The sequence below is a fragment of the Falco cherrug genome, chromosome 1, assembly GCF_023634085.1.
Source record: "Falco cherrug isolate bFalChe1 chromosome 1, bFalChe1.pri, whole genome shotgun sequence".
Classification (NCBI taxonomy): domain Eukaryota; kingdom Metazoa; phylum Chordata; class Aves; order Falconiformes; family Falconidae; genus Falco; species Falco cherrug.
This window is the reverse complement of record NC_073697.1, coordinates 55,408,517-55,433,695: the sequence shown is the minus strand read 5'-3', so window position 1 is coordinate 55,433,695 and position 25,179 is coordinate 55,408,517. Positions and strand designations below refer to the sequence as shown.

General features: G+C 40.5%; 1 protein-coding gene across 1 annotated transcript in view; it reads right to left on the bottom strand.

Annotated features, from left to right (window-relative positions):
• Nucleotides 1-25,179, bottom strand: part of LIMCH1 (LIM and calponin homology domains 1) — a 181,435-nt gene that overhangs the window by 115,951 nt on the left and 40,305 nt on the right. The window lies entirely within an intron of this gene.

The window sequence follows — 25,179 nt, the reverse complement described above, 5'->3', positions numbered from 1 at the left end:
AGCACTGAACAGAAACAAAACAATGCAAAAAAAGCCTGCCTAGTTTTTAATTGTCCTCCAGGAGGTCTTCTCCTCACCCAGCCAAAACATTTACCGGATGCTTATAGAGTTCTCATGGCTTGAATCCAATCTTTCAGCAAGACCCCTTGCTCTGGGCGTTGCTTCCACCATAGAGAACAGTGACTCGGGGACACATCTGTCCTTATGTCCCCATTTTCTCCTTGCTGTTCCATTCAGATACAAGAGCCTTCCCCTCCCAGTTTCCTGTCATAAAGACAGCAATTTATAAAAACTGACAAGTTTGGCACTTTCCCACGGGATTAGCGAATGCACCAGCTTCACAAATGCCGGTTATAGCTATGCACAGTCTTACAGAACACTTTTTTTGAATTGAAGTGCAAATGCAAAGCCTAAAACCTAATCCTCCACTTAACTATAACCTTTTTTTTCAGTGTGAAGGAACTTCTCCCAGAAAACTGGTATGACAGTGTGCAAACTTTAACACCCCCATACTCTGAAAAGTGTATCATAAAGACATCAGTTGACAATCAGATTTTATGCATATGCATAAAGAAGAACAAGGCACTGTGTTGCTCTCATACTTGAGAAGAAAGCAGGTGCAATTTGCCAGTAGTAGATGACCTCTAATCATTTAAACTATCTCTCACCATAGTAAATCATCTCTAATCTTGATCTGCAGGGAGAGAGGGAGATCATAACAATAAAATCATTAGCATTTGGGATGAACAACAGGCGAAGCACATCAAAACTGAGCTTTATTTCATCCATAAAGTATAGTACAGAAAGGAGTAAGAGGAGCTACTTTGTAACAGCCTGACTTGTAGTGGCTTTTTCATCTATGCAGGGGAGGAAAAAAAAAGAAAATAAAAGATAGTTATCTTATTTCACTCCTCAACATCAAATGTTCCAGGTATGGAAGTCAATCTTTTTATGTGATTGTTGAACACCTTCAATTCACCAATTCAACAGTAGAAACTGTTAACACAATTCAGGTAAGAATCTACCTGGCAACAGCTGTCACCTGAGTATCGCTGTCATTACTGCTGATGTAAGGAAGCTTTACACATAATTTCTGGTTGCACGAATAAAATCATGAAATGCCAAAGCACAGCTGGAACAACAATTCATCCAGCGAGAGGTACAACAGAAACTGACAGCAGATGAGGAAAGGCAGGAAGGTGCAGGAACAGTGCATGTCTGTTTGAAAAGGAACTGGAAGTAAATGAGGCATGGAAAGGTTTATGCATATTCTAGATGATCCAGCTGCAGAGGGGAAACATTAATCAGCTACAAGTCTCCTGATTTAGCCAATTAAAATCTAAGAAGAGTTCAACAGAGAAAGGCTAGAAACTAAAAATAAGCATGAAGATGACATTATAAATGACAAAGATAAAACCAAAAGGGGAGTGAGAGGAGCAAGAAGATGGGTCCACCTTTTCCAGAGGATATTAAGAGCTCAGTTTCTTGGCATATGCACACAGACACATACACCCCTGCTCTGAAGAGGCCACTTTGGGCCGTACCCTCAGGAACAACTACTGCAGGCCCACAGGCCAGCCTCTTACACATTGCTGAGATAACCTTTGCTCAGCACGTGGGAGAGCAGGAGGAGCAAAGATTTAAAGTGACTTGAAGCAAAAGGATCAGCACTCTCATATTTGCAGACAGTCTCACATAGTTAAGCGCAGACTAAAGTTTGCCCAAACCCACTTAAAAAGGAAAACACGTGCATTAGCCATAGTGTCACCAAATGGTTGCATGCATTACAGGGATGTGTTCACATTATTAACCTAAGCACTGGTCTCTTCCTCCTAGCTTATCCTCTTCCATCTCTGGAAAAATCTTCCAGTTTGACTGCTGGATGAAACTCTGAAAACACTGACATACAAGAACTAGAGGGCAGCATTTACAGTGCTTCTACTGGACTTTACTGGACAACAAAAAACTATACATCTGCATCCAGGTACAGAAAACTGGGAAATGGGGGAACAGATGTTTTAGTCCATCAGGTTTCACACTACAGAGAACTGGTGTTCAGAACTCAACTTGCACAAAAACAGTCATGGACAAATGCAAGGTAGTCTGAATCTTGGACTACTGCCCACAGGAAGGAAAAAAAAAGAAGCAACACCAAAACCCAATGAAGATGCTAACTGAGGGAACATTGAGGCCTGGCCTTTCTTTGCAAGGCCCTCTCTACACCACCACGTCTTACATGCTTTCAATACCCAGTGTCACCCCCACGTCACTGGTACAGACCAGCAGCACGCGTAGGCAGTACAGGAGGAAGTAGAATACATGGAAGAGCTCCCTATTCACTTCTGCAACTCTGCAGTGCAGGCATACCAAAGTTAGAACGAAGCACCTTAAAGCCAAAACACAAGCTGTATCCTGCTAATGATTACTAAAAAAGCCTCCTGCTTCTTTAGTAAGTTCCATAAAGCTGAGGAAATACAGTTGCCTTTCCATATCATACTGTAAAATAAAAATAGACAAGTGAAACAATATAATTTATTATTGTGCTTCATTTATGTGAGGAGGAGTTGGTTTTATTCATCATCTGGATGATGTTTTCTTCTCTGTAAAAAGCTGCAAGCATCTTCAACCAGGGCAATCATTTGACTGCCTGACGTGTTTCTCTGTTTCATTGCCACTTAACAACCCAGAAAATGAACCTAAAATGAATAATAAAAGTTTTTCCAAAAGGAATATTAGGAGACTAAACCACAGCACACTGCCTCTCTATCACAAGCTTATGGCAAAAACTTTAATATGTATTTGCACACAGTAACACTTCTTGTATACAGTATTGTTGCTGATTAACTCCTTTGTTCTGTGCAGTTATGCATGCCACTAAATTTATGTCATCAAGGATGGCTGTCATCCAGCCACTAACCAGTGCCATATTACACAACTCTATTTTCACTAAGCTTCAGTTCACATTGTTTTCCTTGCATTTTGTATTGCTGCTGGTGCTTCCTGAGATGGAGCTTGCAAAGCCTCTGGTGTCAAAACAGCTTAAGGGCTTGAAAAAGAAAAGGTGACAAATTAGGGAGCAGATGCTGGCCTCAGGTGAAATTTATCTCAGCCAACAAGATATAAGTAGTTGAATAAACACTAGGTCATCAGGGATAACACTTTGCAAATGGTTAGCTTAATTTTCTATGTGCACATCTGAAAATAGCATGTAAAGTGGTGAAAAAAAAATATAAACACAGCAGGGAGAGGTCTTTGTTACTCATTACGCATTTTGGAGAGCTTTTGAAGCATGGCAGCAAGGAAAGAAAGATTTTCAAAAAGTTTGGTAGGCTGTTCATTTCTTTGTACATGTGTATGCTGCATTTCCATTTTGTGCAACCACTATTTTCCCCTATGTAATTTTTTACTTAAATGAAAAAAAGCCCACCATGCTAGTTAACTAGAAAGCATACTGCTTTTACTTGAGGGAGGTGTAAAAGTAAGGCTTAAACTGTCATAATCACAGGAATGTAAATAGAAAGCATTGGATCATATAAGCAGCTAGGAACACAAACCACCAAAAGCAGCAGGACAGTTTTCAGGGCATCAGGACTGGGCACCTCTAGAGTAATTAATTCCTAATTCCCCATTTCTGACATATTTGAGCTAATAACATGAATATGCAAGTTCAACTTCTTTTTCATGTAGCAAAGGCAACCAAGACTTCTGAACTAAACAACACTGACACATTTAAAGCCAGCTTTAAATTTGCAGACCAGCATTGCACCACACTGCCAAGGCAGTGCAACGGGACTTGGGGACCCTTCACCGGTTCCTGGTTCTGCCATGTATTGTACATGCAATGCTTTGCTCTGTCTGCAAAGTAGACACAATGTATCATCTCTCTTCCTCCACAGCAGAGGGATTTAAATTGCTAAAATCACAGCAATATAAGCCAGTCCTGAACAGCTTTATTACTAATACTAGGAAGCTTGTTCATTTAGTAGACAAATCTGAAAACTGGATGAATCATACCCGTCTCCCAGGAAAGCTGAATGATGGCAACAAAGCTTTCCGAGGCATTATCGTATTGAGGCAATTTACTACTGAAATCAGTAAAAGGGCAAACAACTATCTTTAGTGTGTATTTCTGCTTTCAAGGACAAAAGGAGCGTGAGCTCACAATGACTAAAGTGGCCAGCAATGAACCACCTGAAATTCTGTGGTATGGAATTTGAAAATTTAAAGAATGCATGGGAGGAAGGAGGAGATTTCACACTTGGGTAGCAAGATTAATCTGCAAAGAAAGAACTTAACATTATTTATTTTTAGATCTTTCACTTTCTGGTCACTTAACTGCAATTTGCAAAGGTAACTAGCTGTGCTGAAGTCCCCTCCGTTCTCTTCCTTTGGCTATTCACCCTTATATTATTCTTTAAAGAGCCAGAGAGTTGACTCCCTCTTTTTTACACTTCATAGCCAACCTTTGAAGGGAAGAGGAGCAGATGACTAATACTACTAGCTATCATTAACACCTTTTCCCAAGGTCTTATTTTCTTACCCAACCAGGCTAAACATTTTTTCACACTTCATAGCCAACAAGTACATCATCATAGGAATTTTTTCTAGCAACAACTGAATAAAATAGGGGATAGCATATTCTCTTCCATTTGCTTTGAATTCTCTTCTTTCACACTGGGTTAGCTGACAGTTTGGTGTCAAAATACAGCATGGAAGAATCATACCCGCTAATAAAAACATACTCCCAACCCCTTTGGGTAAGTCCAATTCTAAATCCTCACTAAAGCAATGATTTCTTTACTACAGGATGCTAGTCAGTGCCTTTTCTTTTCCACGAAGGGAGCAACAACTAAAAAACCACAGCACCTGATGTTTTTTTCAGGTCCTTTGCATAGTCTAATGAGGACACGAACCTATGAATGGACCCATGCGTTTATGATTTATGTGTAAACTAAAAGAACAGGTTCAGTTAGTACTCCGTTTCGGAAACATGACAGAAGAAATGCAGAAAGAAGAGTAAACAAATGCACCACCTGACAGAAATTTCCACTTCAGCTCTCTTGACCATCCTTGTTCTTCCTATAAAACAACGATTTACCAAGATGAAGACAACAGAGCTGCACTTAGACCCAAGACCACAAGCCAACTCTGAACTGCTACAGAGCAACACTAGATTCAGGCCTTGAGTTTAGCAGGTCTTTGACAACACCTCCTCCATGTTTTTGTATATACCAACAGAGAGAAGAGATCAGCCTCTGAGCAGCTGCACTACAATTCTGCCTGCTGAAAAGCCAAGTTATGATGAGAGAAGACAACTGCAAGCAAATGAGGCTTATTGCTGCTGATAAAGCACAGACATCACTATATTCCTCCTTTCCCCGTTAACATACCACTGCCATCAGCAGCTATTACCTACCTAAGGCTTTAAAGCTAAATCTGGGAAGGTTTTGTCCTTACTAATCCTGCCCATCACCAGAGCTTTCCAGGCTGAAATTCTGCATTGCTAACAGTAGTATCATACATGCAGGGCTGCCATACGTTGTTTGGATTTATGATCTTGCAGAGCTGTGCAAATTTCTGCCAGGACATCTGGTAGTATAATCCCACTTGGCTGGCAAGCTGCTAAGGAGTGTTAAAATTTCATGATAGAGTAAAATCAGTCTCCTTTTTCATCTCCCCTCCCTAATGCTGTTTGTATACATTCCCAGTTGCATTGCCAAACGTTACAGCCTTCCCTTTGGGGTGGGGTGGGGCAGAAAACGTTTTGTGGAGAAGGAGCAAAGAGCAGCAAGAGAGAACTTGAAAGCAACTTCTGTCATTAGACTTCTCTTGGCTGCAGCACAAGCCCTGAAAGCTTCACCTAGCAGCAGGTCATCTCTTACATCAGATTTGTATTTGACAGTCAGTAAGTTGGTACTGCATCATTGTTCTATGGGTAACTAGATTCTTATCTGCACTTCAAGCAGTATTATCAAAATTAGATACCAGATGACAGACATGACAGAACACCCTAGGATATCTGGTTTTAATCAGTGGTTCAGTTTGGGGGTCTTTTTATTTTTAAAACAAGAAAAAAAAGGAAAGAAAAAATAAGGTCTCTATAAGAAAAACTTTCCTGTACTGTGGGATCCATCATCTCTTTGTTAATTTTAATGTGAATTTAAGGGGGTGGGGGGTTTGCAGGCTCCTGCCATAGATTTATCAGTCAAGTGTTCATCCTCCTTCTTGACTAAAGAGAAGGAACGAAGCATTATTTCAGGAAAATAACTTTTATTTGATGGAAGCTACACCTTATCATAATGATATATTCTTTAGCTCTGTACTCTTTTCTGTAAAAACAAGACCCCATGCAGATGGTCAGAGGAGCAAAGATCACGATTAGCATGTACGATGTGGAGCCAACAAGTATAACACACCGGAAGACAAGAGTGCACAATGCAACTCCTCTGTCTGAGGCCCTCATTCAGTCCAGTCCTGGCCATCTGGAGAGCCTGGTCTCACTCCTCTATGCCATCTGGAGAAAGCATCCTGTTCAGATACCCTTTTTACTACTGCACAACCTATCCCAGTTCAGGGTTAACCAGTACTTAATGGCAGTTCCTGCACTTTTGAAGGGAAGAGGAGCAGATGACTAATACTACTAGCTATCATGAACACCTTTTCCCAAGGTCTTATTTTCTTACCCAACCAGGCTAAACAAGCAGCCTGCTCATTGAAAAATGAAAGGCTGATTAAAGTTATTATGGATTTTCCAACCTCTTTAGTGTGATTCCCCAGGGCTTGCCACGGACAGACAAGCACCTGCACTGACTTCTATTCTTCCTTTTTAGTTGTATGCAGAATAAAAAGCGTATACAGGGAACTACCCTCAAAAGTAGTAACTATTGATTTAGCCCTTATTATTTCTCTAATGTGATCCTTCTTGAAGCTGGAATCAGTGCTGATGGAGGGCATTAACTCAAGTTCTGGGTACTGAACTCGGAGGAGCTGTCAGACCAACAGATTTTATCACCAAGCCAAAGATTTTTTAGCAGAAGCCAGGAGAAATTTTTTCCTTTGCCTGAGGTTGATTACACTAGCAACTACTGAGTAAAACAGGACATTGGGTTTCTGGCCATCTCTAAAAGAACGAAGAATTAGAATAAACATTGTTTTACCCTTTAACTCCTTTTTCTAGTTGCAGTATTCCACGGTCTTGAAAAACTGCTCCTCCAAAATGTATGCTGCATTGCATCATCTACATGTTGAAACTGAAGCATCTGCTAATAAACCCCTCTATTTTCTCTCTTCCAGATTTAGAAAGTTTAGACAGTCCTTAATCAAAAGTGTTTAAACCTCTGTCAACTAATTACAGCTGCAAAGGCAGAGCAGAACACCGGCAGCTGACTCCTTCCTCATTGAGCCTCACATCTTGTCTCACCCTCAAAGCAATGAAGAGATCAACAGCTCTGTAGGAGATGATGGGATCACTGCAGTATCTAGATTTGTTAATCCCCACTTTACACTGCTCTAACCGCTTTTACATTATTGCTGCATTTGTGTTTTACAAGACCACTGCGCTACTTCTTGGACAAGCAAATTTTTGACACCAGCGCATTGTTTTTTACCAGGAACGTGCATCTTGGCAGACAACTTGAAAACTGCACACATTTAAAGCTGGACAAAGAGAGGAATACAAACACAGAAGCAGCTCCAAGTCAGAGAGGCCCAACACTAGAAGCACTTCAGCTTGTCAACAGAGAGACTACCAAAGCTCAGTACTGTTACTGAGCTTTTGTAATGAAACATGTCTGCTAGGAGACACCAGCTTCCCTTTTTGAAGGAATTAGCTGTTCACCTGAGCTAACCATTACTGAATTTAACCAGCCATTTAAAGATGACACTGTCTTTAGGTCTCAGTGGAGCCTCTGAAATGCCAATGATGAGCATCACTAGGCACCAGTCTACCTTGCAGCTTTTAAATTTAATGTCATCAAGTCATATCGAGACAAGTCCATATGTAAAGTGTCCCATTTACAGTTTGTAGAATTTAAATATAATAAATATATATATAAAAGTATATCTCAGCAAGGCATTTTAAGACTTGGCTCTCCAGGCAATAAGCCTGGAAGCCCAGAGCAAGCAAAGCAGGAGACTGACTGTGGGGAGTAAGTCACTTCATACAGACACCACTGAAAAGCATAATTCTATCTATCAATATAGCCCTGCAAAACTTTGTTCTATTCAAATAAAAAGGAAACAGGTAAAAACCCAACACTTCTGAGAGCAATCTGAGCTCCTTGGATGTTCCCTTTAACTTTGGACCATCATTTGGCACTTCCTCCAGCTGGAACAGAGTCGCGTGCCACAGCTTTGCAGAGCTACCAGCTCCCAAACAGGAAAAAAAGTGCATTTCAAAAATCACAGAATGAAGAAAAATGACCCACTTTCCTGCAGAAAGGTGGCTAACCTTAATTCAGTCATACATTTTTCAAGTTTTCATTAATAACTCTTTGGAAGGGGATCTATTTTCTTCCTGCCTCTAAGGGGACAGTTAAGGAAAAGCATTCACTCTGAATGCTTTTCAGCTAAACTGGTTTTTAAACACCATTTGGCCACCAAACAAGGGTGGAGCAGTATCTGTAGTGCTGTCAGGGAGCAGCAAGGACAATCTGCTCCCTAAGGGCAGGAGAGCCAGGAGATGGGGGTAGCCCCAGCACAGGCTGTGTCCTCAGCAATGGGACACACTTGCACAGGGCACAAACTGACAGGTGAAGTCTGATACTGGTAACAAGGCCATCCAGGGCATCAGGTATGGCTGGGGCCTGTCTAGGGAGTCCACTCAGGAGCAAGAGGAGACACAGCCAGAGACAGGACTGGAAACAACAGGCCACAACGTGGGTCCAAAGTTCATCCATGATGAAAGGCAATGAGCGGACGTAACCTACGATGTATGTGCAAGGGGTCCCTCCAGGAGACAAGGTACCTACAGCATTATGCTGCACACTCACAGCAGTAGCTCCAGAAGTTCTGAAGTCATGACAAACCTGACCAAGGAGCAAGAAACAGAACAAGCAAACAGAAAGCTTGCTCTGCAAACACCATCTCTGCCGCCAGGTACTCCAGACCTCCAGATACCAGTAGAAATGGTAACACCCCTGCAATCCACAACAGTTACTGGTTCTCAACAGCACTGATTCACTTTACCCATCTCAAGGCAATGGAAAAGCCCATTTCTTCTCACATCTTGCATGAGAGCTAGAGAGGATTAACAGACTGTGCTGGTTTTGGCTGGGGTAGAGTTAATTCTTTTCAGGAGAAGCTGGTGTGGGGCTATGTTATATCTAGCAGCTGACCCGGCCCTGTCCAACCAAAACCCCTGCACACTGTGGAAGGAGGTAATATCCCCATAGTATGTATAAGGAATTTGTTGGGAAAACCAGCCTGGGTCACTCCTTCCTCAGGAAAGGGTAAACCTATTTGTGGGATTGTTTTTGCTCAAGGACCTGGGTGCATTTGGTGGGTAATGCAGATGGATGGGGGAGTCCAATGAGTACCTCAAGGGAATTTAATCCTGGGGGTAAATAATCCATTATTTGAGTTGCATGTTATGGAAATTACTATGGCAGGAACCTCTTGTTGCTAGCAGAGCTAGAAGCAAGGGGAGGAGTCCATTGGAATGTTAAACCCTATAACTTGGCCCAAAGGGACCAGAGGTGGAGATTGCAATGCATATACCATTAAATTGTTGTAACCCATGATTTGAGTTGCATGTTACAGGAGTTACTATAGCAGGAACCACCTGAATCAATGGAGGACAGGCCTTGTAAGAAGCAGTATAGTTATAAGAAGTGCAGCAGTAACCAGACCTGAGCTGGCTTTGGTGCCCAGTAACTCCACATGACACGCCACCTCTCCTGTCCTGAGTGACCACCACAACAGACAGAGCCCAGTGAACTCAATGGGCAGTTTGTGGACATTTTACAGGGGTGGTCCATAGACTAAGGGAATGATACCTGTGTACTGTATCAAAGAATGGGAAGGGGGAGTGGCAGTTAACGAGGTTGTATTGGATAGTGTGGGACCCGAGCATTGCGTAAATTATATGGAATAAGGGATGGAGAATGTGCTGGTTTTGGCTGGGGGAGAGTTAATTCTCTTCACAGTAGCTGGTATGGGGCTGTTTTGGACTTGTGCTGGGAACAGTGTTGATAACACAGGGATGTTTTCATTATTGCTGAGTGGTGCTTACACAGAGTCAAGGCCTTTTCTGTTTCTCACCCCACCCCACCAGGGAGCAGGCTGGGGGTGCACAAAAGGCTGCGAGGGGGCACAGCTGACCAAAAGGATATTCCATGCCATATGATGTCATGCTCAGCTGGGAGAAGGCTGGCCAGGGGGCCACTGCTCAGGGACTGGTTGGCTATTGGTCTGTTAGCAGCGAGCAACTGGTTTAGTTTCTTTCTTGGCTTTTATTCCTCTCTCCGTTAACAGATCGTAACGAAAAGGAAATTATTTTTTTTTTTTTATTTCAATTAGCAACCTGTTCTTATCTCAACGAATGAATCTTCTCATTTTTTCCCTTCCAATTCTCTTCTGCCCATCCTGCCGGGGTGGGAGGGTGGAGTGAGCCAGTGGCTGCGTGGTGCTTGGCTGCTGGCTGGGGTTAAACCATGACACATCCACAAAGACAAAGCTGCCATAAGGGAAGAAACAAAAATAGAAGAGAAATAGGAAGGTATGATGAAACAGAACAGCTATTTCTCTCCAAATCATGACAACTTTACAAGCAGATAGAAAGCCTACTGCAGCCTTTACTGGAATGAACTGGTTTTCTGTTCTCCCCCACTCTGCTCCATGCCTCCAGTGTCCCAAAGCCTGAAGGATAGGAAGTAGCTCCACAGAAGGAAACAGTGGCTGCCATTAATGCTCCAAACAATAGAAACATTTCAGAATAGCTAAAAATCAACTGACTTTTTGGAGCAAAGGGATGTGATATGTCGCTAGATTTGACTGCCTTTAAACAGAAAGTACTTCACTAAGATTTCAAATCACAGGCTGCTCTTGAAAAGGCACTTCCAAGAACAGCCACCAGCTTAAACAAAACTAAGAAAAAGAACCTCCTATTCTTTTTTCCACCTTCTTCACTATTTACTTCTCTCCCCTCTTCCTCCCAATCTCCCAAAATCACATTTTCTCCTAACTAAAGAATGTTTAGATCTATCTTTCAGCAGATTGCTCCCATAGGAACTAGGGATCGTGGAGTGCATCATCAGTACTAGAACTGAAAGCCATTTTTCATTCACCCAATTTAGCTGGAATAGGGCAGTTACACATAGGTACCAATAGAGTCTTCTGCTAAAAGGAATTCATTAATCAGTATTTTGTCCCCTGCAATGATAAACACACCACTTACAGATCCAGAACATCAAATCAAAACTTATTTACAAGGTTGCCCTTGAGACAGAAAACAGCAATGTTTCACAGTGTAAGTTGTCGCTATCTTCTCCCCTGCTGCTGCAGATACAGGGAGCCTTTGTTAGGAGGACAGAGAACAGGGAGAAAGGGAGGAGGATTGATGGTGCTTACAACAATAACAAACACTGCTCTTTTCTGTTGCTAGAGCACCTGCTGCCTCCATCAGCTCAGGCTCATCCATTATGCAGCACACCAGCAGCAACAGCTCCAAAAGCACCAGCTCTGAAGCCATGACAGACCTGACCAAGGACCAAGGCACAGAATGAACCACCACTCATTATCGAATCGATAAACTGCACTAACACTCATTCTCTTCTGTGTCTATTTCTGTGTGAATAATACTGGTGACAATTAGATTAACTATCTGCTTCAAATCCAGACAGATGAATATAAGAAATCTGCCTTCAACAAAATTTGTCAATTTAGCCTTGAAGTAAATAAATACCTGAAGAGAGACAAAAACCCAACAACTATTTTAATTGCTGTTGCTTTTATTTTTAGTGTTAGTGGAAACCATGTAAGGTCTAAAATGGACTGAAAGGAATGTAATTATTTCACTGTAATGCTTTAATAGTGGAAAAGGAGCCTATTAAAAACATGCTTATCATTTCCAATCTAAACAATAAGAACTGCAAGCTTCAAAACATTTGCTACATTTCTACAATTCCAAGAAATCTTTTGAGCTGGCCGCTTCCCCAGCAGAATCAGACCTGTCCCACAAACAGTTTCATGCTTCCCTCACAATGACCAATCCAGAGTACCTCACTCATGCCAACAGGACAACTGAAATGCTACGTTAAACATGAAGCACTGGCAGGACTCAATATATTTAAATATTCTTTTCAAGGTTACCAGCATTAGATTGCAAAGCGCTTTTCAGAATTAGCTGTTCAATTCACAACTTTCAGCTGTCAAAGTGAGAGGAAAAAGCATAATTGATTCAAGTTCTCTATCAGCACATTGGTTTTCCATGTACTTCCTGACACTCATGTACATTAAGCAACCTTCTTCAAATCTGAAATCAATAAAAAAATTCCAGAGATCTTGAAACTAGTCATTAGTTAAATATACAATTATACAAAAAGGGAAAGTTTCTTTAAATTACTTTTCAAAGTTTTCAAATTTTACACATTATTCAAATGGTAGATGAGAAATTAAAGGCAAATATCATCAACAACTTTCTCCCTTCCTATTAAATAGCACATAGTATTGACAATGTTACGTGGTGCTCATCAATATTATACTTGCAACCGTGGAAGAGCACTACTGTCTTACAAATAGGAAAATTAACCAGAACTATCAGAAAAGGAATACCTGTCAAAGCTACAAGCAGAAGTATAGACAACATGCAGCGGGAAAAACTCAAAAAACCCAAACACAACAACCCCCCCATCCCCCACAAAACCCCACTACAACCTATTTAAATACACAGATATTCTGTGTATCAACCAAAATTTTTTAGACACCACCACACAACAATCTTTTGAGAAGGCATTCACTGATAGGAAACTGTATTCCTCCCCTCTTGTTTTTTAATGTGAAAAGGTGTCTGCGTAACAGCAGGAGCTTTGTGCCAGGTTCACGTTCTCATAGTGTTTTTCAATCCTGACTGACTGCAAGTGCATCAAAGCCATATTAAAACTTAAGATGATAACCTCTTTGATCTTTTAAAAGGGAAAGCTCAGGAAGAACCCAAAGCTGCTTTCTCCCTGGCTAAAATTAGAAGTGTCTCTTGCAATCAGCTGACTCTAATAGGTGCAAATTCTAAACCTCTCATGCTAAATATTGCCCAGCTTAGGCTGGAAGAAGCAGTTACCTATGGCAAGCTACGAGGAGCAGCTGTGTGATAACAATCTGTTGTCTGGAATTAAGGGCAATTTTTTAAGACTTCCCATGAGAAGGCAAAAGGAAAAACACAAGAGAGCAACCAACACAGGTTTATTGGCTACAAAAACATCAGCTGACACCTCACGGAAATTTGGACAGTTGCATCTTAACAGTCAGTCCAGTTGCTGAATATGCTTCCTAATATTTCACTCTGTGACTAAGGGCAGGCTGCTCAGCAGAGTATGAAGAAGTTTATAGGGAGTTGGAGAGGCTGCTGGAAAACCAATACTATTTTGGCAAGACTGATCTGCTGATACATTCGCAACCACCACCTGATTTAGCTATGCCAGTTAATCTGTGTTAAAGCTTATTTTTCTTCTAGTATCAATCCTACCGCTGCTGGTTTTGTACATGACGAGAGGCAGCAGGTATCTGAGTATGAGCTGCCTGGTTTTAGCCAAACCAGGAATAAAAGCACACTCTCTAACCATACAACTGCAAAGATTGGCTAAATAATTTTAAGTCCAGCACTTCTGTAGTTTTGCATACTCTGCACTCTGACTCCAGATTTTAAAAAATTGCTAGAAATTTTCTCCCAATTAGCTTGAAGTGATACTCATCACACTCTACCTTTCAAAACACCAGTGATTCTTACCCCTCAGCAATAAAATTTTATTTTTATTAAGTCACACATGACTAGCACATACAAATGTTTAGTATGACAAACACTTCTGTGGGAACAAAGGAATTTAATAAAGGGATGTTAAAAGAGATGCTGCCTCAACACCTGGTGGATGGTGGAGGCAAGGGGGCAGAAGGAAGTGAAGGGCAAGCAGTGCTAGGTGCCTTAATTGCATAGTGTTGCATCCCATACATTTTGTGCATATCACTTTCAGATTAAGTCTGTACATGAATTTTCTCTGCTTCCTCAAAGTTTGACTTGGGTAAAAATAAGAGAAGACAAATGAGGATAAAAATGAAGTTGCAGACTGAAAGTACTTCATCCGCTAGCAGCTACACGAAAGTCCTTTTGATGCAGGTTAACTCCTATGGAAAAGCACAGCTGCAGTCTCCAAAAATTAAAAACCCCAAGTTCATCCAAACTCTAGGATCACAGGAGGAGGCCTCACAAACACTCGTTCTAGTTACTTCATTTTTATCTTGATGAGCTGACACCATATAATGCAAAGGCATTTGCATTAGTACAAAATTATCAAGTTAAATAAACCATGTCTCAAGAGTTAATTGTACCTTCTTACTGCCTGCCTGAAGAATCATTATATAATGGAACAAAATTGGATGTCTATTGAAAAAACATCCAACATCAGAAAAAATAATACTATTTTTGTATGGTTTGCATCCAAACCACAAGCCAGCAAGCACTAGAATTTTCTCCAAGACTAATAAAAGTTAAGTTACTTTGTGGTCTTTGGTTACTGGGTTAAAACCAGATACGTTGCTTAAAAACAAAGTTTTTACGTAGCAGGGTTTACAATTTAAACCAGACAGCAAATGCAAATGAACACTTGGACAATTGAAGCTGGGTTTTGAATACTGTTTAGTACCCTTCCGCCTAGGTCTGAACTGCCTCTTGAGCTGCTCCACAAAACCACATCCTCTCCATGATTCAGGCATGCCATTTTCTCCCCGCTTCTCTCCAGCTTAACTCTGTACAATAGGACCACTTTTGGCCACTTATTGGAGGAATTGAAGCAGGATTCTGTAGATACAAGCTCAGATTAAATTACCACACAGTTTTGCATTTTAGTGGCATTCTTCTTGGCTTTGAATAGCAGGGGAAGATGGAATGACCCTGTCTAAAGCCAAAATTAAAAAGTAGTTATTTAATTTGCATGTTTGATACTAATACGCTGTCCCTTGCTACACCACCAACAGATGGTGATGTCTTCTGCAGACCTCATAAGCAGAAGCAGGCCACTACATCTAGATGCCCAAATCTGCCATTTGTGTCTTCTATAACAATCTGCAAGGTAACCCTTGCGAAGCTGAGCAAGCTGAGCAGAAGTGCTTGCTAAGATGAAAGGCAAGGTCTTTTTAAAGACTTGTCCAGGGGAAGTCGGTGACCCACATGATCACACGACATTCATAACTCATTATTTATTTTAATGAAACAAACCACGTGTGGATAATAAGGAAAAACGCAACTAACAGAAACAACAGAAATCCAAGCTGATGCATTTAGGTGAGCTGTCACAATACTGTGTGGAGGAGATAAACTTGGCATGTTCACTTTTAGTTTTATGTCAGTCTATTCCTAATACTAACTCATGATCCCTTTATCTTCACTGACATTGCTGTGACCCTCTTCAAACCTCTCTGGTTTGCTACTGCCACCCAAGTACTACCCATCTTACAATTTTTGATCATCTCACTCTTGCTGTTATAGTCACAGTAGCACATTTCCTCTAGTTTATCCAGTTTTCTAAGCTAAGAATAGAAAATACATATTTCCACTCAGAAGAGGAAACTAATGTCTACTTCAACATCCCTTGACCTTCCAGTTTTGTTTCTCATTCATTTTCAGTTAGGCATGTGGTATTTGATCCCAATGTAGTAACAATCATCCCAATTTCTATTAAGATTAGTGAAAACTAAGGCATTCAGTTCCCAACAGGGAACTAACTGTGTCTTAACCGTTTCAGCTATTTGCAGACCATTTCTGTAAGAGAATTAAAGAAGGTGCGACCATCTGCAGCTAGTAATTCCCACGCAGGGCAAGAAGGTTGAGATTTGCTGCTTCTTTCAAGTGCCCTAAAATAAACAAACCACTTTGTTCCTTCCCCTTGTAGTAACAGGAGTGACCAGATGGGAAAAAATCAAAGGTTTTCCTGATGATATCAATTCTATTATAAACAGCTGGTTTTCTCCAAGTCATTCCTAGATCTTGCACAACTTCATGGCCTTATGCATAAAAATCACTTTTTAATCTATCTACAATCTAGACTTTTTATATTCATCTGCATAAAAGGCTTTAACATCTTCATATTGTTGATTTGCATTCATTCAACAGCTAAATTCAACCAACAATTTAACAGATGAGATGATCTCTCCAGCTAATACATTTTACAGGTTTTATCAGTTTGCAAATTCACAGAGCAGTCTCCCAGGGACCAACACTTACATGTCTCACAATCAAAACAAACACAGTCTGCAGTCCTCAGAAGATACTTAGTAAACAAAACAAGGCGTGTGCTGACTACAGTATTAGCATAAACAAATACCACTAAAATAATTTTCCCATACTTTAGAAGTCAGGACTATTTCCAAATTCTCAGGAATACAGCACAACTGAATCTCTGCTCACTCACCTTAACGCTGGGAGAGCGGCACTTAGAAAGGGACTCTGAAACTACCTTTCTGAATAAAAAAACCCCACAAACACATTTGATATAGATGCTGAACAAGATAGTAATGAGGCTGTTTGTAATTAGCTCAAGGAAAAATAAAAAAGAAAAAAGACCAAAACCCAAACATCAGCACTAAACCTGCCAGCTCTTATGCTGACTGCAACCCCAGAGAGTAGGAGGGAGCCGAGAAATACTGGCAGAGCCTCCCAGCATAAAGGCTGAAGGGTGTGAGAAAGGGGAGGAAGTGGAAAGCAAAAGGGCAACAGTTCCCTAGCCCCTTCCAAGACTTTCGTCTGCAAAGTATCTATACAGATTAGTGAAACCATGAGGTTACAACTGCTGACAAACTGTTTGCAGCTTGCATCCATGTCTGCGACGTTTGTGTGACTAAACAGGTCCTGATGCACAAAAGCAGGCAGCTGACTCAAATCAGAAACTTCAGTCTCATCGGGATCAGTAGTTGCCACATCTAAGCTGTGTTAAATAATAGTACGACAAACGTTCAATACTATTTTTATCTTCATTAAATCCTTAAAAAAATCAGGTAGCAAATAGAAGAAATATGAAGAACTTAATTGGTTTTGAACATTAGGCATAACCTGTACTGAAGGCTTTTGAAGGAAGCTGCAAAGTAGGATTTAAATTTTAAAGATGTGTTTGGAAACATTTCAGCTGCTTTTCTTTTTAGTATTTCACATGTAACTATCTGTGGTTTAGCTAGGAATTTTTTAATATTCATTTAATTCAATGAACAGATGCGAAAGCTTCATGTCAAAACTCTGTTTAAGAGCTGAATTTATTTTTGAAAGGAGCCAATACGTTTTGAATATCTAACTCTTCTTCAAGAAAAAGCCCAGAAAAAAAACCCAGCCAAAGGCCAGGCCTGTTAAACACACATATCTATGAAATACAGATTAAAACAGTGCTTCCTGCAATGAAAACGTCCACATCTCCCACTGGGCTCAAAATTCAGTCTTTTTGCTACTGGGACAGAGGGCAAAAATGAGCTCTCTTCTAAACTAAGAGTTTAGAAACATCCAGCTGTGCAACTTCTCAAATACCAAGTATACGTGTGCTTTGGAGAGATTATCCCCCTTCCGATACCCTACTCACTCATAGGACTAAGGCATGAGAAAAAAGCAGCTATCTGATCCAGAAGTCAGAAAACTGAATTCCCTCTTACACTAAAACCTCTTACACAAACCAGATGCCCGCACCTGCATCCCAGCAGCTCCCTCAGCCGCCACTGGACCAGCCCAGCACCTCCCTGAGCCCTGCTGAAGACCTCCCGAGGCTCCTGTCATGCCACCTCCCACCACCAGCTTCCCACTGATGTTCCCCTTTCCCAAGGCCACAACCAGATGGTGGGAAAAACTTCACTGCCACTCCCAGGCTGACTGTGAGGGTCATCAGCAAATCCTAAAGAAATCTGGAAGTCAGCAGAAGGACAAACATTACTGCCAAAACAAGTCCTCCTGGAGTTACGACACCTAAGACACAGGCATCTGGGCCCAGTTTGCAGCTCAGCTATGAGCTACTTGGCATAAACAAAAATCTGAACATACCAATTGCCTTATACAAACCCAGCCACATGGCCAGGATTTTCAACCTCTCTTTGCATGGGGACATTTAAGTATTTTTTTAATGTTATCTTTGAGGTTAGCTATTTAATTAGTTTAGTGTTCTACAAAACAATGCATGCCCCAGCTTTTAACTTCTAATTATTTTTCTGGACCAGTCTCTCACATAATACAGTTACTCCACACAAATCAGGCCATTTGATTTGCAGGTACAAGCACTTATGGAGGCGCACTCTACAATAAATAAGAAAAACTCAAAACTTGTTCACAACCATCAGATTAAGGACATACAGAGAACGGAATGCAAGGATCTTGGACTAACAGTTCTGTAAAAACAGATGCTAAACCTCCTCAAATGTGCTCTTCATCATGAGTAACTTCCTTCTGAAAATGCAGAGTACTTGGAGATAAGTTCCCTACAACTACAGAAACAAATAGCTTTCTCCACAGTTAAGAGCTAAAATTTCTTGCCCTTTATAGAATACAACGGTCATTTTGTTGCAAGAAAATCATATACAATTCAAAACCAACTACTCTCATTCCTGAGGCTCCTGCTAGTCATGCAGGGGGGGAAGAAAAAAAAAAAAAAAAAAAAAGAAAAGAAAAAGGCATATAAACAGCATGAAATACATTTGATGTACCAATTTGCATTTGCTATCTCAATGACTCTCTGTGGAGATGAGCTTTTCTCCGCTTCTCAGATCAAAGAGACAACAACGACCAGCTACATGTTCTCACATTTTTCTTCCTCTCCCTTCTCAGATCAATTCTCACCTTCTGCAAAAGCACCTTTCAGCCCTCATGAAGCTATACAGAATTCAGTTCAGCAGATACTTGGGCCAAGTCAGAGTTGACTACAGCATCTTACTTATCCTAATATGCCTGAATACCGAGAATATTCTGGTTAACCTGCCACACAAAATGCAGTAGGCTGAAACTAAGAGATGTAATGGCAGTCTGCACATTGCCCTTTGAAGTAAATGCCCTCCCAAGGAGTAGGAACATAAATATAAGCGTTTCCTCCTCCACTATGACAGCAATATTGCTTTATCTTGCACCATCCCCAGGTGGCCACTTGCTTCATTTAGAGGTTCTGCTGGAAATAAAAACAACCTGATGTTCAGAAAGGCCCTTAAAGGCCAAGTCATCTCTGTCTCAAAGCTGAATCAAATATTTCAAACTCAAAATATTTGAAGTTGTTATAATCAAATTCAATAAAAAAATATTTTGACATTAAACATTACCAAGAAAACCCCTCCACACCAGCAGTTATTCTTTTCTTAGTAAATCCAAAGGAAAGCACTCTGATTTCTTTGTTTTTAAACTTATTTGGTTTAGTTATACACATTGTTTTATAATTCTGCTCCAGTACTCTCAGGGAACCAATTCTGACATATATTGATGCTTTGTTTTAGCAATCTAAAAAACCCACATAAGCAAATATACTGATGCAGAATAGCCTGAAATTGCTTTTTACACTGTCTTTGAAGGAGATCATGGGGAGGACACAAGCACAGATCATTGAAGACCACGATTCCCTGCGTGTCGATTGACATGGAAGTCAATAAACAGCCTCTTTCTGAAATAACATTAGATATGCGTTTATTATTGACTCTGTCATGAAAGAGTCACCATGGGACTGCTGGAGCTATACACCAGCCCCTGCTCTACCCACTGGCTCCAAGGACCTGCCTCTGCACCTGCGCACTCAGAGAAGGTCAGCTTCTCCAGCCAGCCAGCCCTGACTCACCAAGGTCCCATGGCCAGCTCACCAACCATCCAGGACCACAGACAGGAGTGTGCATGGGTGTCATCCTCAGAGTCTGGACTGGAGCTGTTTAACTTTGCTACTTCTAAAAAAGTAAGTCTCATTGAAAAGGGTCTGAAAGTAGATTTTAAAAACTGAGGTATATATAAGCTGCTGTCCCTTTCTGCCTAGCCTTTGATATGCCTTCAGGAGTTGAATTCAGCTAGTCTGTGCTTCCAAGTGGAGTCATAAAAACCTTGCAGCTGCAAACTCCATAGTAAAGGAGAACAGTCCTTACAGCTGAATGGACTTTGCCAACTTATTTGTAAAAGGCATACAATAAAAGGTAAAAAAACCTGTGAAGTCACTCTTCTTTTCTTATATAATTCTTATTTCTCCCTCAGTTCCTCCAATGACCAGCAAACTCTACAAAAAGTTCTGGTGGCTACTCTACCACTCTATTCAAGACTATTAACTTGCAATTTACCAAAGCAATTATAATTAATTTTGGGGGATGTGAAGCCTGTTACCACGTATATTTGAATGACTCACTTGTTTGTCCCAAGGAAAGGATGGTAATATACCAGGAGTTGTTCCATGCAGTACAAATGAGAATGAAAGCCTATCTGTTTAACATTCAAATGCATCAGAGCGCTGTGTTTTTCACTACAACCTTGATCCAAAGTAGTTTATAAAAAAAAACAAACAGGCCTATGCAATTTTCCCTTTTACTTACCCTTTAGAAAATGTCCACCAGTGCATTCTGTTTATTCTGTATCAGACAAAACCCAACCATGTAAAGACTAATATCTACAGTTTTATTGCCTACATTTGCGAAGTCTCATTTTGTTCATCCCTATCCTATCCTCTCTATCTTAAAAATGTGGGTTCCAATTTTTATTCTTTTTCTTACAAATATCATTTCACTTTGTTACGATACCACAAATATCGCCTGAAGTTAAACCAGCATTTATTCCGCTCACACCCATTTAACACTAGTTCTCAAACTCATGAACGTGGCTGTTTGATAAAACAAACAGTGCTCCTTACAGAGACACACCAAGCATTCAGCTGTAGACCACAGAAGGCATAGGGTAATTTACAACGCCAAGCCAAAAAGAAGCACCTTTGCAACCTTTTATCAGATTATCAGGTTAGTAGATGGTACATTTTGCAAACAACTTTACATGATTTGTCACCAGCGTTCTTTTGTTCTGTTACTTGAGCAACAGTACAAAAGGTTTCAGAATTTCAAATCATCCAGCATAGTCTCAGCCTGGCTAGGCACACCTTGTCTTCTCCAAAGCATTTTATTTAGAAGGCAGCATTGCAAAGTGTACAGCGGCACCATCAACCTGCTTTTTATACTACAGAGGAACACTAAAAGGATTAGGGGATTTTACCAGGATGCAGAGATGTTTACCTAGGAATCATCACCAGCAGTATAAAAGGTCTAAAGCTATGCTGGGGGGAGTGTTTTCATCCTTCTAAGCCTCCTTTATTAACGAAATTAATCATCTGTAATAGTAAGTTACTAGTGAATGCAAGCTGCTCTTGTCGACACGGGAAAAGCTAGGGTCTTGATCTTAAAAATCTGTACTCCTCCACACCAAGTATTTAGTCATTATTAAAAGGGCATCCGACTCTTCCCTTCGCCACACAGACCAGGGGCGGAGAGGAATGTGTTGCTCTTTTCTTCTGCGTTAGAGGCTGTTCTACTGGAGGAATGCTAAATAAACTACCATTCTCATGAAGCACTCAGTCACATCTTTCTCTCAGGCAAGGTCAATTTTCTCCACCTGCCTTAGCTTGCAAAATAAATACTAGTACGTCTTGGGTAAGGATGCCATCTAAAACTTGTAAGTTTCTAAAATGATAGAACTGATTCTGAGTTAAGTCAGCTTCATTTTGTGTTACACATTTGTACTAGAACTCTGTTGATGCATACAAAGGACAAGGTATACTTCTTGTAAAAGATTTGTCATTTGGCAAGTAGCACCAACTGCTTTATTCAGTTTTCTCCAATTAGCAGAGTTATTTTCCATCCAATTAAAAGAACAGGGTATGTTTCATCTACAGACTATTCTAGCACACCAAACAAAAGTCTTTTGTGATCAGTGAGAAAATTCGCAGAGAATGCATACAGCATAATCATTTTGCATTATGTGTGAAATTCCAGATCATTAACCCCTTAAGAAGCAAGTCTTCCACACAGCCCCCCTGGACCTAGCTTCAGACAGGTCTTTCTTATCCACACTAAGAGCAAATTGGCTCATCACCTAACAAAGCAGCCTGCCTACCAGGGAAACAAAAGGAAAGAATGGTCCCTGTTGCCTACCACACACAAGACCATCATGCTCTTAGTAGACAAAAGCACAGCTGGAAGGCAATAAATACAGTTTTTTAAAATTAACGTTGATTATGAGTAAACAAAGGGAAAGATAACTTCACCCCTCAGCAATTCAAAAGCCAGTTCACTAGCTGTTGAAAAGTCTTGCTGTACAAAGAGTAAGGAAGGGAAGGGGTAACAATGCTGTTATCCACAAGCAAGATAAACTGAAAAGCAACCCCCCTTGAAATATAATTTAATAAGAAAATAAAATTATATTCTGAATTGGAATAGTATGTGATCAACTTTTTTATGTAAAGTCTTTCACAGCAGCCTATTTTCAATTATATTTCAGAGATGGCCTATTTCTGGTTTCCCATTACAACCTGTATTAATAATGCTCCAGTGAGCCTGGGGCTGAGACATCACCTCTTCTTACGTGGAATACATCGCATGGTAATAACCTGCACAGGTACTCATGACTTCCGTTTTGTACTCAATTTTTTTTTCTTCATTCTCTATCAAAAGATTCCCAAGGCAGAGCTAGCTTTTAAACTACCACCTCACTCAGAGAAATTATTTCCACTCTTAGCTCATTCAACCTCCTGTTGTTCAGGCTGTTGAGCTATATGATAATGTTAAAGAACAAGGTGCATTTGAAACCAGGAGAGTTATTTTAAGTCAAAAGACAACACTGGCACAGGAATAAGCAGAGCTTGATGCAGTTGTGACCAATGTATGTTGAAAATTATAGACACTTTCCAGCCATGGAAAGACCCAAGGGTTATTCAGAATATCATAGGTGTATCACTTTGCTTTCCTTAGTACTTTTAAGATGAAGCTTGGCCATCTTACAGTTTTATGGAATTACATGCTCCAGTTGCCTGTAATAGCAAGGCTTTCTGTGTGACGTCATCTGCTCTAGTCTTGCATTCTGAGGTCTCTTTTCCAGAGCAATCCTAGTCCTGACAGCAGCCGAGATTTTGGCCACATCCATATGTACCAAGTTTCCTCTCACAACTACTGCAGACCCATAGGTACAAAGAAGAGCACTGTGCAAAATCATGTCAGCTGAATGCAGCTTTTTTTAATATCTTCCTCATCTTTCTGCTACAAGCATGCAAACTCTGAATTGCAATATGCTGTTTTCTGTTGGTGTTGGCTGAAACACACTTGTGCTAGGATTAGGTTCTCCATAAGTGAATGAAGACACACTTCTGCTAGAATCAGGTCATGAAGCACAGTCAACCCCGCTGTAGAAGAAATAAGGCCTAACAGGTTAGTTAAGCTAGGAATAGGACCAAGAGAACAAGCAAATAGTTATTTTTCTTCTCCTACCTGTGACCTTACATAACTGGCCAGGGGCACTGAACTATTAGTAAAAGGCAAGGATGAAAACTCAAAACAATGAATTAATAAAGCTGGTTTGGGTACCATGTTTCGATATTGTGCACTAAGCCTGGAATGAAGCCACACACCAAATAAAGATGATCAATACTAAACAGCTGCCCTAGCTCTGTGCATCTTATACACGGAAAGAAAGAAAAAAAGACTGCTGGACAGAGGGAGCCTATGATCATGCAAGAAAAGGTCACAACCTATGCTGCACCTTAGAAGTAAGACTAGACAGGCAGCCTAAATACTAACACCCACTTTTGAGTGCCTACCTTCAAATTTACTCTTTTTATTACTGTAATGCAATTCATGTACAAATATTGAATAAAAATTAAAACTCTGAGGAATTTAATAGCTGTAACATCTTATTAGAATGCCCACAAGTGAATATTGCTAGATCTTGTTTGAACCATGGTAGAATTTACACAAAGAAATCTAAAGTATTCAATAAGCCCTAATAACTACAAGAAATTTGGTCAGCCCTAAAAACTCCAAGCTAAATTAGGCAAATGATTAATTCTTTGTACTGCCTTTGAAAGCAGCTCCTAAACACATAACCACTTAAGTTATTTCAGTATGAAGTGCTTCTAATTCTAAGAAAAACCTTCAGAGGTAAGCACACATTCCCAAGGTTTGCTCTGAAATACCAAGTGGACAGCCCTCAACTAGAACAGATAGTTTAGATATTTAGACAAGTATATATGAGCTACCAGAGATGTCATCAATTCTACATTTGTTTTGCTTCATGAAGGACAAAAGTGTTATTTGGAAGAGTATATGTAAACACAGTCTAAATTGCCAGATCTTGGATATCTGGTTTTATAGAACAGGTTGTTCAGAAGAATCCTGCTCCAGGCAACCCTAAGGAGTTGATTTTAGGCTTTAGGTAAAAGGATCAGAAATGATGTCCACTATGAACCTCAACACAGCTTTACTAGTTGGAAAAAACAAAGTTGTGCTTCCAGCAAGCAGCAGTAGAAAGAACAGCTGAGGAAGTACATACCTTCAATGCACTTTATGTCCCTTTCTGTAACAAATAAACCACTTCGCAGATCACTTAGTATATGAAATCACTTTTATGCATTATAGAATCAGATTACAGTAGGCACCACATTCCCTCTACTTTGAAATGCTTTGGTCCTTATCAACAGGAGAGAGATGAAGAGGGTGGAGTATCCTTAGCCTCCAGGAATTTTTACATAAAGATTGTTAGACAGACCAATAGCTCCTGGCAAAAAAGGCCAGTGTAGTTGGGTGATCCATAGTCTCTGTTGCAAAGCTCCACAGTCCAGCTCACGCGAGGACTCTGCCTCATCTCTCAGACACTGCAGCTGACAGACCAAATGCCCTGCTCTGTTTGAATACTGCTAAGAAAATCTTCCATCTCTCACTAGTTCACACTTGTGCACAAGTCATCTAACACATGCAGCAGCTGGATAAACAGAGGTTTGCACCGAACATAAAGATTTCTTTTGA